This window comes from Amblyraja radiata, chromosome 4 (genome assembly GCF_010909765.2).
Source record: "Amblyraja radiata isolate CabotCenter1 chromosome 4, sAmbRad1.1.pri, whole genome shotgun sequence".
In the NCBI taxonomy this organism is placed as follows: Eukaryota; Metazoa; Chordata; class Chondrichthyes; order Rajiformes; family Rajidae; genus Amblyraja; species Amblyraja radiata.
Window position 1 is genome coordinate 322053 of NC_045959.1, and position 14587 is coordinate 336639.

The 14587-nt window shown below is 46.6% G+C and overlaps 1 non-coding gene across 1 annotated transcript; it reads left to right on the plus strand.

Moving 5' to 3' along the window:
* Positions 1-14076: 14076 nt before the first annotated feature.
* On the plus strand, positions 14077-14268 carry LOC116972668. The gene has a single exon (XR_004411868.1). It is a non-coding gene; the product is annotated as a U2 spliceosomal RNA (small nuclear RNA).
* Positions 14269-14587: the final 319 nt, after the last annotated feature.

Consider the following 14587-nt stretch of genomic DNA (forward strand, 5'->3'; position numbering starts at 1 on the left):
TTCTCCATGGCGACCAAAAATTGGTCGCCATGGAGAAAATCGATAATCTTGTAGTCGTAGGAGCTATTGTAGTGGGGTCACCATGTAGTCGTGTGTAGTCGAGGTAGTTGTAGGTAGTTTTAGTTAATCGCCTTTGCTGACCGGTCATTTTCATTGGCTCATTGGGGGAAAATAAACGTAAGCACAAGTTTTCAGAACCAAGGATAACCAACCAGTAATGTTAAATGTCCGCCAAACTTCACAGCTGTGAATCTCTGGCGTTAAATGTTGTCTGGCTTCTTAAAAGTTGTCTCCACTCCTTCTCCCCCCCCCTTCCCCCCTTCTTAATTACAGCGCCAACCTTTCTGTTCATCGCGGTGTGTGTCTGTATCACCTTGGCTTTGTACCGTGTGAATTTCAGACAGCGCTCCCCCTGCTTGCCCTGGCCTCCGCCTTAGCGATGTGTTTGTGTGTTCCACTCTGACAGTCGCCGTTCCAGTTCCCGGTTTTTCAGGCAACTGCTGGTAACTTGACAGTCATCGGTAATCAGCTGAAAAAAATTGTGATAGGCCCATAAGAGTGTTTCCCAGTACGTTCCAGCCTGATATGGCAACTTCTCTACTCTTGACCATCTGAATCTAAACAGAGTTGTGAACACAGTCCATCACGGGTTCCTCACTTCCTTCCATCCACTTAATCTTCATGGTGTGTTGCTTCAGGAAGGCTGAAAGTTTCACACTTCTACCTTCTGGGTGAATATGCACGAGCCTAGATGTGACAAGATCACCTTTTCCCCACTGCCATCAGACTCCTGAACCAATTGTCTGCCACATATTATTTTAACTCTATCTCATTCCATTATTGCACTTTGGTATTTTTCTTGCACTACTTCAGATTGCACTACAATCTTTTCACCATTCTGCTGTTTTACATTTATCATTGGATTTATTGTAGGATTTATCATTATCATCTATGGGGGAGTATTCTGAGATTCATGCAAACAAGGAATTACATTGCACTCTTGTGTGAATGACAATAAACTAATCTAATGATTACAAACCCAATGTAAATTCTGATCGTCTCAGTCAAGAGAGGGAAAGGAGAAATCAATCGTTGAGATTAATTTGTAAAAATAAATATATGAGGACTCCAGCCTAAGAAATGTGTGTTTTTTATGTAATATATTCCAGAATTACTCAAATACAGTGATTTATTATTTATAAGTATATATATAAAAAGTAATAACATGTAACTTTTCTTTGAGGGGGAAGAACTGCAAGAGCACTTCTTTGTTGCTGGAGGGATGAAGGACTGCTCATTGCTGTTTCTATTCGCACTGTTGCATTGAAAGTGATCACAATTGTGGCTTCATCTGCAGCATGCAGTATGACATGTTTTGCCTTTGCTTTGCTGTCTGCTTTGTTGACCTCCATGACATTGTGATATCTGCAGAACCTGTCTGTTTATTTTGTTCACAGTTAATTGAAGATTTGTCAGGATTATTTGGGCCTGATCTTGTTGATAGCAAGCCAGCACTTCAGTGGAGAGATCCAATGCACAGGCCAGCTAGTTCCTCACTTCCCTCCAATACAAGGTATGTATTTGCTCTCTCCACACCTCCCCTTTCTCTGCAACTTGTTTGATTCCTAACTTTCCCTAGCTATTATGAAAGGTTATTAACTTGAAATGTTAATTTTTCCCTCATCACAGATCCTGCTTTACCTGCTGAATAATTCCAGCATATTTTGCATTGACGATACCAGCGATCAAAATATCATCCAGACAATCTGGGGATAGAATTTCAGTGTCTGCTACTTAATGGTTAGTCATGGGCAACACAATTTTGTACATTGGCCATGATCATTGGTGCATGAGGTTCATCAGAGCAATAATATTTGCTGGTTGTGTAACTTTTCTCTATTTTAGTTTGTATTACTCAATGAAAAATGCATAATATAGCTAAAGGACACAACATTCTATATTGTGTGCTAATAGATTTGGTCAATCATGTTCCCTGGCAAAAATAAGAAATGATGAAAGCACTTGGCAGGTCAAGTGCTACAAATGGAGGGGGAGACAGGGGTGGTGGGGGGGGGGGGGGTGTGTAAACCTTCACAGTTTAGATTCATCCACCATGAGTGTTTCTCTGATCACTGCTCTTACTGCATTCTGGGATCCATGCTTAATGCCATGCAACGGGACATCAATGGTCTTGGTCTCTCTTTACAGCAGAGCAATCTCGTTGTATCTCAAACATATCCTCTTTGGCAGTTCAATCATGTCATTCACTGCATTCAGTTTCAACAAAAATCTATTTCCCTTTCTTTCAGACACCAAAGATTTCAAACTTCTTTAGCTATCGAATTTGAAAACTACTCCTCCAGGTCTTACTCCTCATTTAATTTCCTTTGACACCACCCCTTCATATATTCCACTCCACCATGTTTTCACTATATTTCCCTCTTTGATTATGAATGATCACCCCTCAGCAGAGATCTTAACATCATCCCTGCATGTTCCCATATATTCAATTTCAAGCCCAGCATGATTTTGAGCATAATCCACCCATCTTTATCTCCATGAGCATTTCTCTGGCCAGGACTCCCTACTGCAGACTGTGAACTCCTTCTCCTAACTACAGAAGTCCCACTGATCTTCCCTTCTATCCTCCTACTCTATCCAAATAAATCAACTGTTAATGGCCCTTACTCCCTTTACCCGACGCCTATCTGGATTTGCAGTTCTCTGCTTGCTAAAGGCATCTCTTTCCACAAAAATGGTGGATTTTTAAATTTTTTTTCTTTTCTATTCCCGGTTGTCTATTTTTAAAGTAATTGTTAACTTTACAAATTTGATCTGCTCCCTATCACAAAGGTTCACTTGGCTCGCTCCATTCTTCCCGACCTTCACCTTCTCTTATGCTAAAGATAATTCTTCACCCGAGACATTGATTCTATTTCTTACCACATTGATGCTGAATAATCTTTATTTCTCATTCACATTTCCAGTATTATGCAGTTTTATGCTGAAATATCCTGTCTCGTTTCATCTTCAACATTCATTAGCGTTGACTTTTTTACTGGAGTATTTCTGCTATATTGCTTGAATTTATTTATAATGGTTTTAAATGTCTTAACTCTTTTTATGCTCTGATCTGGGGTATGATTGATAAGTTTGCTGATGACATAAAATAGTAAGATTAAACGAGAACTTACCAGTTTGAAGTTTGATCTGTATTTTATGAGGAGTTACGATGAGGGATTACGTGAAGAACCCGCTCAGCGCGCAGGCGCGGCATACTTCCAAGCAGCGGTGTGGAATCACAGATAGACACAGTTATTTGAAGTAAACATAGTAAAGATAAGGAGACATCAATTTATTAGTTTGATCCATATAATGAGGGTGGGAGCGGAGGGCACGTAATCCCTCATCGTAACTCCTCATAAAATACAGATCAAACTTCAAACTGGTAAGTTCTCGTTTAATCTTACTATTTTACTTCGGAGTCACGTGAGTGACTACGTGAAGATTTCAAAGCTCTGTGATTTCAAACCGTGTAACACTTTCATTTCACTCACTGCCGAAGTTCTTGAGGGAGGAAGTGTTATCGTAATCAACCAATGAGTCTATTTGTAGAAAAACACAATGGTATTTTTTAAACAATAACAACAAAGAATTAAGTTGCTCCCCTGGGCTTGAATTAAATATTTGCAGTTCGTAAATCTTTACTGCAAATAAACCAGGTTTTGCCAACGGCTTATTATAAAATTTCTGAGTGGTCTTTCCCCCCCCCCCCCCCACCATCCTGCTGTAGCCAGGATGTGGTCTATAGGCATGTCCATTCTTTAGCCGTCGACATGGATGCTGCCCTGGTGGAATAAAATTTGTACATGTTAGTGTTTATCCCAGCAGTTTCTAGCACCTGCTTGAGCCATCTCGCAATGGTTTGGCTCGTCACCCGACCATAAGGTTTTTGTGACTGACCCACAAGGCTTTTCATCTCCCTCGAATATTTTGGTTGTGTCTATGTAGGATAGTAGGTGGGTCATGGCACATAACCGTGGTTCTGGTGGGTAAGCCACGACTGGATTAGGTGTTCCTGGTCTGCTCTGTTTGATCAGTCGCTGGATAACGACAGATCTGGTCTGGAGCTGTGATCATGTTGTCCAGTCGCAATAGGTGTCGTGACTGGACCCTCTGAGCGGATACAAGTGCCATCAACATGAGCATCTTTAGTGTAGCTTGCTCGAGGCCGAGGGATCTGGCTGATGGCCATTCCCTGAGATAAGTGGTGAAATCATTGGACAAAGTCAGCATGGATTTACAAAAGGTAAATCATGTCTGACGAATCTTATAGAATTTTTCGAGGATGTAACTAGTAGAGTGGATAGGGGAGAACCAGTGGATGTGGTGTATCTGGACTTCCAGAAGGCTTTCGACAAGGTCCCACATAAGAGATTAGTTTACAAACTTAAAGCACACGGCATTGGGGGTTTAGTATTGATGTGGATAGAGAACTGGCTGGCAAACAGGAAGCAAAGAGTAGGAGTAAACGGGTCCTTTTCACAATGGCAGGCAGTGACTAGTGGGGTACCGCAAGGCTCAGTGCTGGGACCCCAGCTATTTACAATATATATTAATGATCTGGATGAGGGAATTGAAGGCAATATCTCCAAGTTTGCGGATGACACTAAGCTGGGGGGCAGTGTTAGCTGTGAGGAGGATGCTAGGATACTGCAAGGTGACTTGGATAGGCTGGGTGAGTGGGCAAATGTTTGGCAGATGCAGTATAATGTGGATAAATGTGAGGTTATCCATTTTGGTGGCAAAAACATGAAAGCAGACTATTATCTAAATGGTGGCCGACTAGGAAAAGGGGAGATGCAGCGAGACCTGGGTGTCATGGTACACCAGTCATTGAAAGTGGGCATGCAGGTGCAGCAGGCAGTGAAGAAAGCGAATGGTATGTTAGCTTTCATAGCAAAAGGATTTGAGTATAGGAGCAGGGAGGTTCTACTGCAGTTGTACATGGTCTTGGTGAGACCACACCTGGAGTATTGCGTACAGTTTTGGTCTCCAAATCTGAGGAAGGACATTATTGCCATAGAGGGAGTGCAGAGAAGGTTCACCAGACTGATTCCTGGGATGTCAGGACTGTCTTATGAAGAAAGACTGGATAGACTTGGTTTATACTCTCTAGAATTTAGGAGATTGAGAGGGGATCTTATAGAAACTTACAAAATTCTTAAGGGGTTGGACAGGCTAGATGCAGGAAGATTGCTCCCGATGTTGGGGAAGTCCAGGACAAGGGGTCACAGCTTAAGGATAAGAGGGAAATCCTTTAAAACCGAGATGAGAAGAACTTTTTTCACACAGAGAGTAGTGAATCTCTGGAACTCCCTGCCACAGAAGGTAGTCGAGGCCAGTTCATTGGCTATATTTAAGAGGGAGTTAGATGTGGCCCTTGTGGCTAAGGGGATCAGAGGGTATGGAGAGAAGGCAGGTACGGGATACTGAGTTGGATGATCAGCCATGATCATATTGAATGGCGGTGCAGGCTCGAAGGGCCGAATGGCCTACTCCTGCACCTAATTTCTATGTTTCTATGTTTCTATATGTCAGGACCACACTGATATCCCAAATATGGGTATACCTGGGCTTAGGGCTTGATATTGTAAATGCCCTTCATCAGTTTTACCACCAGTGGATGGGATCCCATCGCCTGTAGCTGATCCCTACATCGTGGTGTAGATAGGCCAGGAACTCCAGTATGTTGGTGGCTGTGGCTGTTGCATATGTTGTCCCTGTTTCCTGGCAGTAATTCTCCCTTTTTTGATGCTGGTTAAGTACTGCCTCTTGGTGGATGTTCGAAGGGATGCCGACATGGCGGTGATGGTTTGTTTGGACAATCCCAGTTCCAGGTAAGGTCTGTTCAAACTTGCAACCCAGGCGTTTAATTTTCTCATGGCATGGGTGTTTAGCTTACCTGGTAGGTAAGTAGCTGATAGCCAAATATGTCTTTCGACACACCATTGCCAAATCATGTTGACCAATTTGTCACATGATAATGATTTTATGCCACCCATATGGTTAATATAAGCCATCACCGTAGTATTTATCAATTTGTAACCGAACATGCAAGTGCTGCATATTAGATACATATGCTTTTAAACCATAAAAGGCGCCCAACATCTCTAGATAGTTAATGCCCAGTGTAAGTAATAATGATGACTCTAGGTTAGTCCATCTACCACCTGTGCTGGATATGGAGTTAGTCGCTCCCCAGCCTTGAGCACTGGCATCTGTTTGAATAACTAAAGTAGGGTTAGTGATAAAGATAGGGCTAAAACTATGCCAAACGTTTTCTGCCCACCACTGTAGCTCTGATATTGCTTCAGTGGGTAATTTCATGACACGATCATAGTGACCTGTATGTCGTTTTATTGCCTGTACCTTTGCTCTCTGTAAATTTTTGATAGTGCAAAGGTCCGAATTGTGTAGCCGGAAATGCTGCTACCATTTCCCCAATTACTCTTGCTACTTGTCGAATAGTTGGTCGCTCGTTGACCATTAAATTGTTGCATGATTGTGCTAATTCAACCATTTTTGCCTTTGGCAAGGTAACAGTCATATGGACTGAGTTAATTGTGAAGCCCAGGTAGTCCATGATAGTGGATGGCTTCAACTTAGATTTATCTGGATGTAGGACGAACCCCAGAGTTTCGAGGAGCTGTTTTGTAGCTGATACTGCTGCCACAGCCAATTCCATCGTTTTCCCTACTATCAGAATATCATCCAGATATGCCATGACAATATGTTTTTGTTTTCTTAGTATTGCCATGGCTGGGTTCAATATTTTGGTGAATAATCTTGGGGCTGGAGTTAGCCCATCGGGCAATGCTTTGTACCATCCAGATAAATTTTAGGTGTCTGCGATGATCCTTGTATATGGGTACTAGATAGGAAGCATCTTTAAGATCAATGCTTGCCATGAAGTGTCCTTTGGAATTCAGTTGTTTGGCAGTAACAAATGTCTCCATTTTGAAATGTATATACTTAACAAATTTGTTTAGTGATGTTAAGTCAATGATGATGCGACAGCCACCATCTTTTTTGGTTTTAGTGAATATATTCGATATACAAATTCCAAAGGTTCATGTTTGGTCTTTTCGATGACCCCCTTTGTGATAAGTCTCACCAGTTCAGCTTGTCCCTCACGTTTCTCTTTGACGGAGGGAGAAATACCCTTTGGGGCCAATGTTGAACTGCCGGCGTTTTTTCTGACATGAATTGTATTTTATATCCACTAATGCTGTTGAGTATATACTTGTCACTCGTGACCATACCCCATGCTTCTTTAAACAAGTGTAATGTCCCCCCTGTTAATAAAGCACCCTTATTCTCTATATGCTGGTAGGAACCAGATCCACCTACCTCCATGGTTATTGGCAATTCTGTTTCTTCATTTTCCTGAAGGTTCTGTTCTGACGTGCTGGCGATGTTCGGGGGAGGCGCATTTTCCAGGGGGTCCGCTGCGGGCCCTGATCCAAAAAGATCTTTGGGGATAATGTGCGGCCCCAAGCGTTCACCAATCCCATATTGCGGAAGTCGACTGGTGGATGCCGTGGGGTGCTGCCGCTTGGGTATCGGAGGTCTTGGTTTGCTCGTCCCGGGGCCTGCCCTCATTAGGCCGAAGGTTTTTGATGCTTCCTCCATCTCCTTCAATTTTTTATTGAGATCTTTCCCAAAATAGCAGCGCGTCCGTCTCCGCAGCTGGGGCTTTACACAAGCCAGCAAATTTGGGATTGAGGGCAGGACTTATGTTTCCCTCCGGAGATTGTAGATCTCAAATTGTGTGGTACACATTAATGCCAGCACATCCTGCTGGCAGGTATCCATCTCCGTGGTCTCCACGGAACGAGCAAAGGCTATGATGGCCAACGTCAGGAGCCTTAGGATCCGCTGTAGCTTGAGTTCTTGGGTCCGGATGGGTGACCGCACATGCCCCCAGATTTGGCTGTTGACACTTTTTACTTTGAAGGCCTCACAGTTTTCTGGTGCTGTGTGTTGTTTCAGCAACTCAGCGAGCACCTTTTCCAGTAATGGTTTATTGGATAGATGGTTGATGCTGGCCGCCATTCTTGGTTCCAGCGGTGCTCCAGCCCGTGAGGCTGCTACAAAGCGGTCCACCACACCCAACAGCTCTTCCTGTTCCTGCACCCCTGGCATACTCCCGAAATCGTCCGCCTGCCCCTGTTCCAGACCAGCCCAGCCCTGGTCACCAATGCTAGCCTCCAGTAATGAGGGAGCAGAGGGCAGTGTACAGAACACTGTGGAGGGGGTGCCTGACCTCCCTCCGCGAGGGCGCTCTTTCTGCGCATCTCGCTGGAGCTGCTCCAATAGCTGTTGGATGCAGCTCAGGCGGCTGTCTCTCCTCCATTTAGGTGGAGACATGTCCCCGTCCGACGAATCGGACGCCACCGGCCGGATGCCTGTTCGGATGGCTAGACATCCAGCGCGCAGTTCAGGCACTAGCGGCATTGGGCTCGGCGCGGTGATGGGGATAGCGGAGCGCCCGGTAATTGTTCCTACCGCCTTCTTCTAGAGCTTTTGTGCTTTGTAGAAGCGAGAGCGCCCCTCAAGCAGCGCGTCTCGCAGGCACCTGCTCCGAGAGCCGCTCCAGCGGCTCAGGCGGCTCTCTCTCCCCCTGTGCAGGTGGAGAGACGTCCCGTCCGAAATCGGGAACACCTGCCGAATGCCTCTTCGGGTGGCTATGCATCCAGCCCGCTGCTCAGGTGCTAGCGGGCTGGGCTCGGCACGGTGTCAGGGAATTACGGAACACCGGTTAAACGCTCCTACCGCCTGTTGCTGCCCCCCTCCCCGACGGAAAACGTTCCTCTTCGAACGGGGGACAGTTTTGTTCCAGAACCTTTTTCTCTGCCTTTAAAACACAAGCAGAAAAAAGGCACCCCTGTAAAAGAAACCCGACCTCAGGGTACTCACCTGACGGTCCGTTTCATTCTGTAGCGGGAGCGCCTAAATCCCGCTGCTGCCGCTGTTGCACTGCTGGCGTAATGCCGCGCCTGCGCGCTGAGCGAGTTCTTCACGTAGTCACTCACGTGACTCCGAAGTAAAATCATCGACGAGTGTGAAGAAGCTTGTCTAAGGCTACATCAGGATATAGTGCAGAGCATTGGTAGATGGCATGTTGCCTGGAAAAGGGTGAAGCGATGTATTTTGCAAAGTTAAATAGGGATGCATGCGGTAAATAGCAACATTCTAAGGAATGTTAGTGAACCAAGTGATCTTGGGGAACAAGTTCAAAGTTCAAGTGAGTTTATTATTATGTGTCCCTAATAGGACAATGAAATTCTTGCTTTGCTTTAACACACCAGAACATAGTAGGCATGAATATAGAACAGATCAGTGTGTCCATATACCATTGTATAAATATGAACACACATAGAAACACAGAAACATAGAAACATAGAAAATAGGTGCAGGAGTAGGCCATTCGGCCCTTCAAGCCTGCACCGCCATTCGATATGATCATGGCTGATCATCCAACTCAGTATCCCATCCCTGGAGGATTATGTTTTTGTATAAATTCTATGGTATAACCCTATACTTCTGAAAATATGTGTCGGTAGTTAATTTATTCCATGCATCCAGATAGAATTGTAATCTCCCACCAACCTCGTAAGGAACCAGACCCACCTACCTCCATGGTTACTATTGGTAGGTTTGTTACTTTTTCGGCATCCTCCGTGGACGTTGAGGCGCTGGTGTCTGGATCTGTAGTTGGGTCAGTGTTGAGGGTTAGCGCATTCCCCAGGAAGGCCGGTCTGGGCCATGGCCTAAAAAGACCGATGTTGAGTGTTCCTGGCCTTTGAGCTTTCACCAGTTTGTCTTGGCCGACTGGTGGTGCGTAGGGGTGCTTTTTCTGGCCGAAGTAGTTTTTAGACATTGCTTTAATGAGCCCCAGGGTTTTACCCTTTTCGTCAAGTTCTTTTATCTGTTTTGATAAGTTGCCTCCAAATAGTAATATTGGTGGTTTGGAGGTTGCAGGTTTGCATAGGCCTGCAAATTAGGGTCTAAAGCCGGTTGGATGGCACTTCTTCCTAATGCTGTTTACTCGTATTGGTAGTTGCAAAATAAAGCCAGTGCATCCTGGTGATCTTGTGTCATGTCTTTTTTATTTATTGTGCGGGCGAAAACCGTAATTCCCGCTGTTAGGACTTTCAGAACTTTCTGTAGTTTCAAGTCCCTGGCTCTGATTGAGGCTCCGACATGTTTTCAAATACACTGGTTGACACTGGGAACATTCAGTGTTTTGCAGTTCCCTGGTTGTAAGTGTCTTGCTGTGGTGTCCAATAATGCCTGTCCTTATAGCTGGTTGAATGACAAGTAGTTGATACTTGCATCTATTTTAGGTTCAAGGTTTTGGCCAGTTTGGTCGGGTTGAATAAACTGGGACACCATATCCAATAGGTTTTCTTGCACCCCATGTGCACTAGGGGTATGTTCTGCACCCCTCTTCAGGGTCAGCCCAGAATTGACCCCCTGTACTCCCCTCTGATGAGGGAGAAACACTGTGCAGCCCTACAAGAGGTACTGCTGTAGGACTTACTAGCTGCCCACTGTGACTAGTCTCCATCTCCCGGAGCCTGTCACTTTGGAGTATTTGCTCCAACAGCCGCTCCAACTGGCCCCAATGCTCTCGGGCACTGGCCACTCGCGGCTGCTCCAGTTCCTGCAGCCGCTCCAACCAGCTCCAATGCTCACGGGCACTGGCCGTCGCGGCTGCTCCTGAAGGCGCTCCTGCTCCAGTTCCTGCAGCCGCTCCAACCGGCTCCAATGCTCACGGGCACTGGCCGTCGCGGCTGCTCTTGTTCCCTGCTCCCAGCTGCTCCAACCGGCTCCAATGCTCACGGGCACTGGCCGTCGCGGCTGCTCTTGTTCCCCGCTCCCAGCTGCTCCAACCGGCTCCAATGCACACGGGCACTGGCCGCTCGCGGCTGCTCCTAAAGCCGCTCCAACCGGCCCCAATGCTCACGGGCACTGGCTGCTCGCAGCTATTCAGAGTCGGATTCATCGGAGTCAACGACTCTGTTAGTTTTTTACTTCGCTCTACCGCCCGGCCGTGGCCGGTGCGGGAGCGGAGTCGGGCACAGCTGTTCCCATTACGGGAGATGGGCGTGAGGTTGGCTGCTGCTGCTGGCTGCCCGCAACTCCACGGTTCTCCCCCGCCAGCTTTTTCGCAGCCTTCGTGGATCTGGTCCATGTCTCCACCTGTAACGTAAGTGGAAGGAACGCAGAGTCTCCTTACCTGCTGTTCCTGGCTTTCAAATTCTGCCGCTAAGGGGAACGTTGTTCCCCCTGCTGTGACTCGTTGCAATGCGTGTAGCGATATGACACGCATGCGACCTGGCGGGGTTCTTCACGTAGTCACTCACGTGACTCCGAAGTAAAATTGTCAATAAAGGTCAATAGGGGCTGTGAAGAAGGATTTGGCACAATTGCCTTCAAAGGTTAGAACATTATGTTGCAACTGTAGGTCAAAGGTCAAAGGTCAAAGGTCAAAACTTTATTTGCTATTTGTGCTTACACACATAGGAACTCTTGTGCGGTTGTTCAGAGAGTCAAGTCAAATCAAATTAAAAAGACACACAGAAAGACACATAATCTATAAAAACATATACTTCTCTAGAAATAAAAAAGAAAGTGCCTAAAACCCACTTACTGCCTCGCAGGTGCTGACCGGGCCGGTCTGGCTTTCGTGTGGTGTGGGAGGAATTCCAAACCTGCACCGTCTCGACATCTTCTGTGGCAAAAATCCAAGATGGCAGCACACGTCTCCTCCTGTCTCTAACTGTGTCTGTTTGTTTTACAAATATGATTTCAGGGAATGTTCAACCTAACCCAGGCCCAGGCTGTGCTGAGTCTGCTGTTAATTTTACTTCGGAGTCACGTGAGTGACTACGTGAAGAACCCGCTCAGTGCGCAGGTGCGGCATTACGCCAGCAGTGCAACAGCGGCAGCGGGAGAGCCTAAGCTCTCCCGCAACAGAGAAACGGACCGTCAGGTGAGTATCCTGAGGTCGGGTTTCTTTTACAGGGGAGCCCCTTTTTCTGCTTGTGTTTTACAGGCAGAGAAAAAGGCTCTGGAACAAAACTGTCCCCCGTTCAAGGAGGAACGTTTCCCGTCGGGGGGAAGGGGGGCAGCAACAGGCGGTAGGAGCGTTTACCCGGTGTTCCGCAATTCCCCGACACCGTGCCGAGCTCAGCCCGATAGTGGGCTGGATGTATAGCCACCCGAAGAGGCATCCGGCAGGTGTTCCCGATTTGGGACGGGACGTCTCTCCACCCGCACGGGGGGAGAGAGAGCCGCCTGAGCCGCTGGAGCGGCTCTCGGAGCAGGTGCCTGCGAGACGCGCTGCTTGAGGGGCGCTCTCGCATCTACAAGGCACAAAAGCTCCAGAAGAAGGCGGTAGGAACATTTACCGGGCGCCCCGCTATCCCCACACCGCGCCGAAGCCAGTCCCGCTAGTGCCTGAGCTGCGGGCTGGATGTTCAGCCATCCGAAGAGGCATCCGGCCGGTGGCTTCCGACTTGTCGGAGGGGACGTCTCTCCACCCGCATGGGAGAAAGACAGCCGCCTGAGCCGCTGGAGCGGCTCCTGGAGCAGGAGCTCCTGCGAGACACGCTACGTGAGGGGCAGTCTCGCTGGAGGGTTCAGGCATACCCTCCACAGTGCCTAGGCACTGCCCATCGCTTCCTCCTTAGTGTGGTTAGCTTTGGGGTGACCAGTGGCTGGGCTGGTCATGAACAGGGGTCACTGGCTGAACAATATCGGGAGTATGCTTGAGGTACAGGATCAGGAAGAGCTGCTGGGTGTGGCCGCTATGTGGCTCCACCACTAGCGAGATGGCTTTTCAGTCTCAACTGATGGCCAGCTTACTACCTGTCTTTTCCAAAAAACCTCTCCAAGACAGGTAGCCATGAGGCGTTGGTTTTATCACGCCTCCCCTAAATTGCATTTACTCAAAGTGCCCACCATTATTGGGGGATACATTGAGCAGCGCATTTAACCTAAATATTTAAAAAATGCATTTGGTACCCTGACGTCGGCTATCATGTCCACCTGCTCATTCCAGAAGGGCAGGGTAGTATGGCAAAACACCTGACCCTACTGTTCAACGGCATACCTCATAACTTCTGAAATGAACTCACAAACCTGCCCTCAATCTATGAAATTAACAGGACTATGAGAACGCCGACCTCACAAGCACAGATCCTGCTACCTGGCACTTACCAAACCAGTCCTAAAAAACTGGACGAAGTGTTCAAACTATTCGGCACAAGAGGGCAGAGTCTGGAATGAGCACCACACTAAACCAGACAGCAGTACCTCTACGTGTCCACCAGGGGGCGTCTACCTCATGGTACTGGTGAAAGCTCGGGGCCTGCATGCCAAACCCGTAGCATTTTAGGCCACGGCCCAGAGCAGGCCCCAGGGGAAAATGCGCCACCCCCCAACAAACATCGTCCCTACAAGAACAAGGAACCAGAAACCAAAGAAAACAACAATGAAGACAGATAAGTATGGTTCCTACCATCACATAAAGGTTAAGGGTTGTACTAACAAGGGGTGGATGAATCACGCCTGGTTAGGAAGCTATCACTCTTGGTAGTTATATACCAAAAAATAAATACAAGGGGAATAGAATTAATATCTTGCCACCAATTCAGCAAGCACCCCAAGTGGTCTACCCTCCCACGATGGTGAATGTCGCACCATCGTTGATAAACCACTTGAGTATTTCACCAGGTATACCCATTCATGGGATTTGTAACTACTACCATGGATCCAAGGATACTTTATGGTAGACATCGACCTTGAAGATGCACACTATTCAGTACCTTCTCATATAAGTTTCGAATATACCGCAATTACCTGGATGGAGTAACCATGATGAGCGTTGGGGCATTTAAGTCAAAGTTATCCAGAATCAACTAGCCCTGACACTTAGAAACATTCCGTCATGGCATGTCTATATATTAACGACAAACTATCCTTGGATACAGCTTTAGCTGCATCGCTTCTCGACCTTTTGGCTAAGATCAATTGTAGTATCTGTTCTTATCAGTTTACTAATCTGATTCGTCCCTTATCTAGGGACCATATATTAAATTGAATTTTGGAACAGGGAGATGGAATAGGGGCTTGCTCCGTCCACTCCACGCATCGACCCAGTATTGCAGTGCCTCTGGGAACGGTGCACAAAATATATATCCAGATATTTACGTTGACCATCCACAACGTTGTTATCTGATATTCATTAAGACTATCAGTCATGGTGCATTAACCACCAATCAACTACGTGGCAAAGTAATTGGGATATAGCAGCATTACCAGCTACTGAACTTTGTACCTTTCCTATGAGCTGAGATACTAGTGTTCAAAACTATCTCCACACCTGTAATATGGGGGCAAATGGATTAATCTGTAGTGTTATCATGGAATTTATCGGCAGGAAGGATTATGGTTGTACACTTCCACCTGTTTTGAGTAACATCTTATGTGTCCTGATGTGTTACTGAGCTTG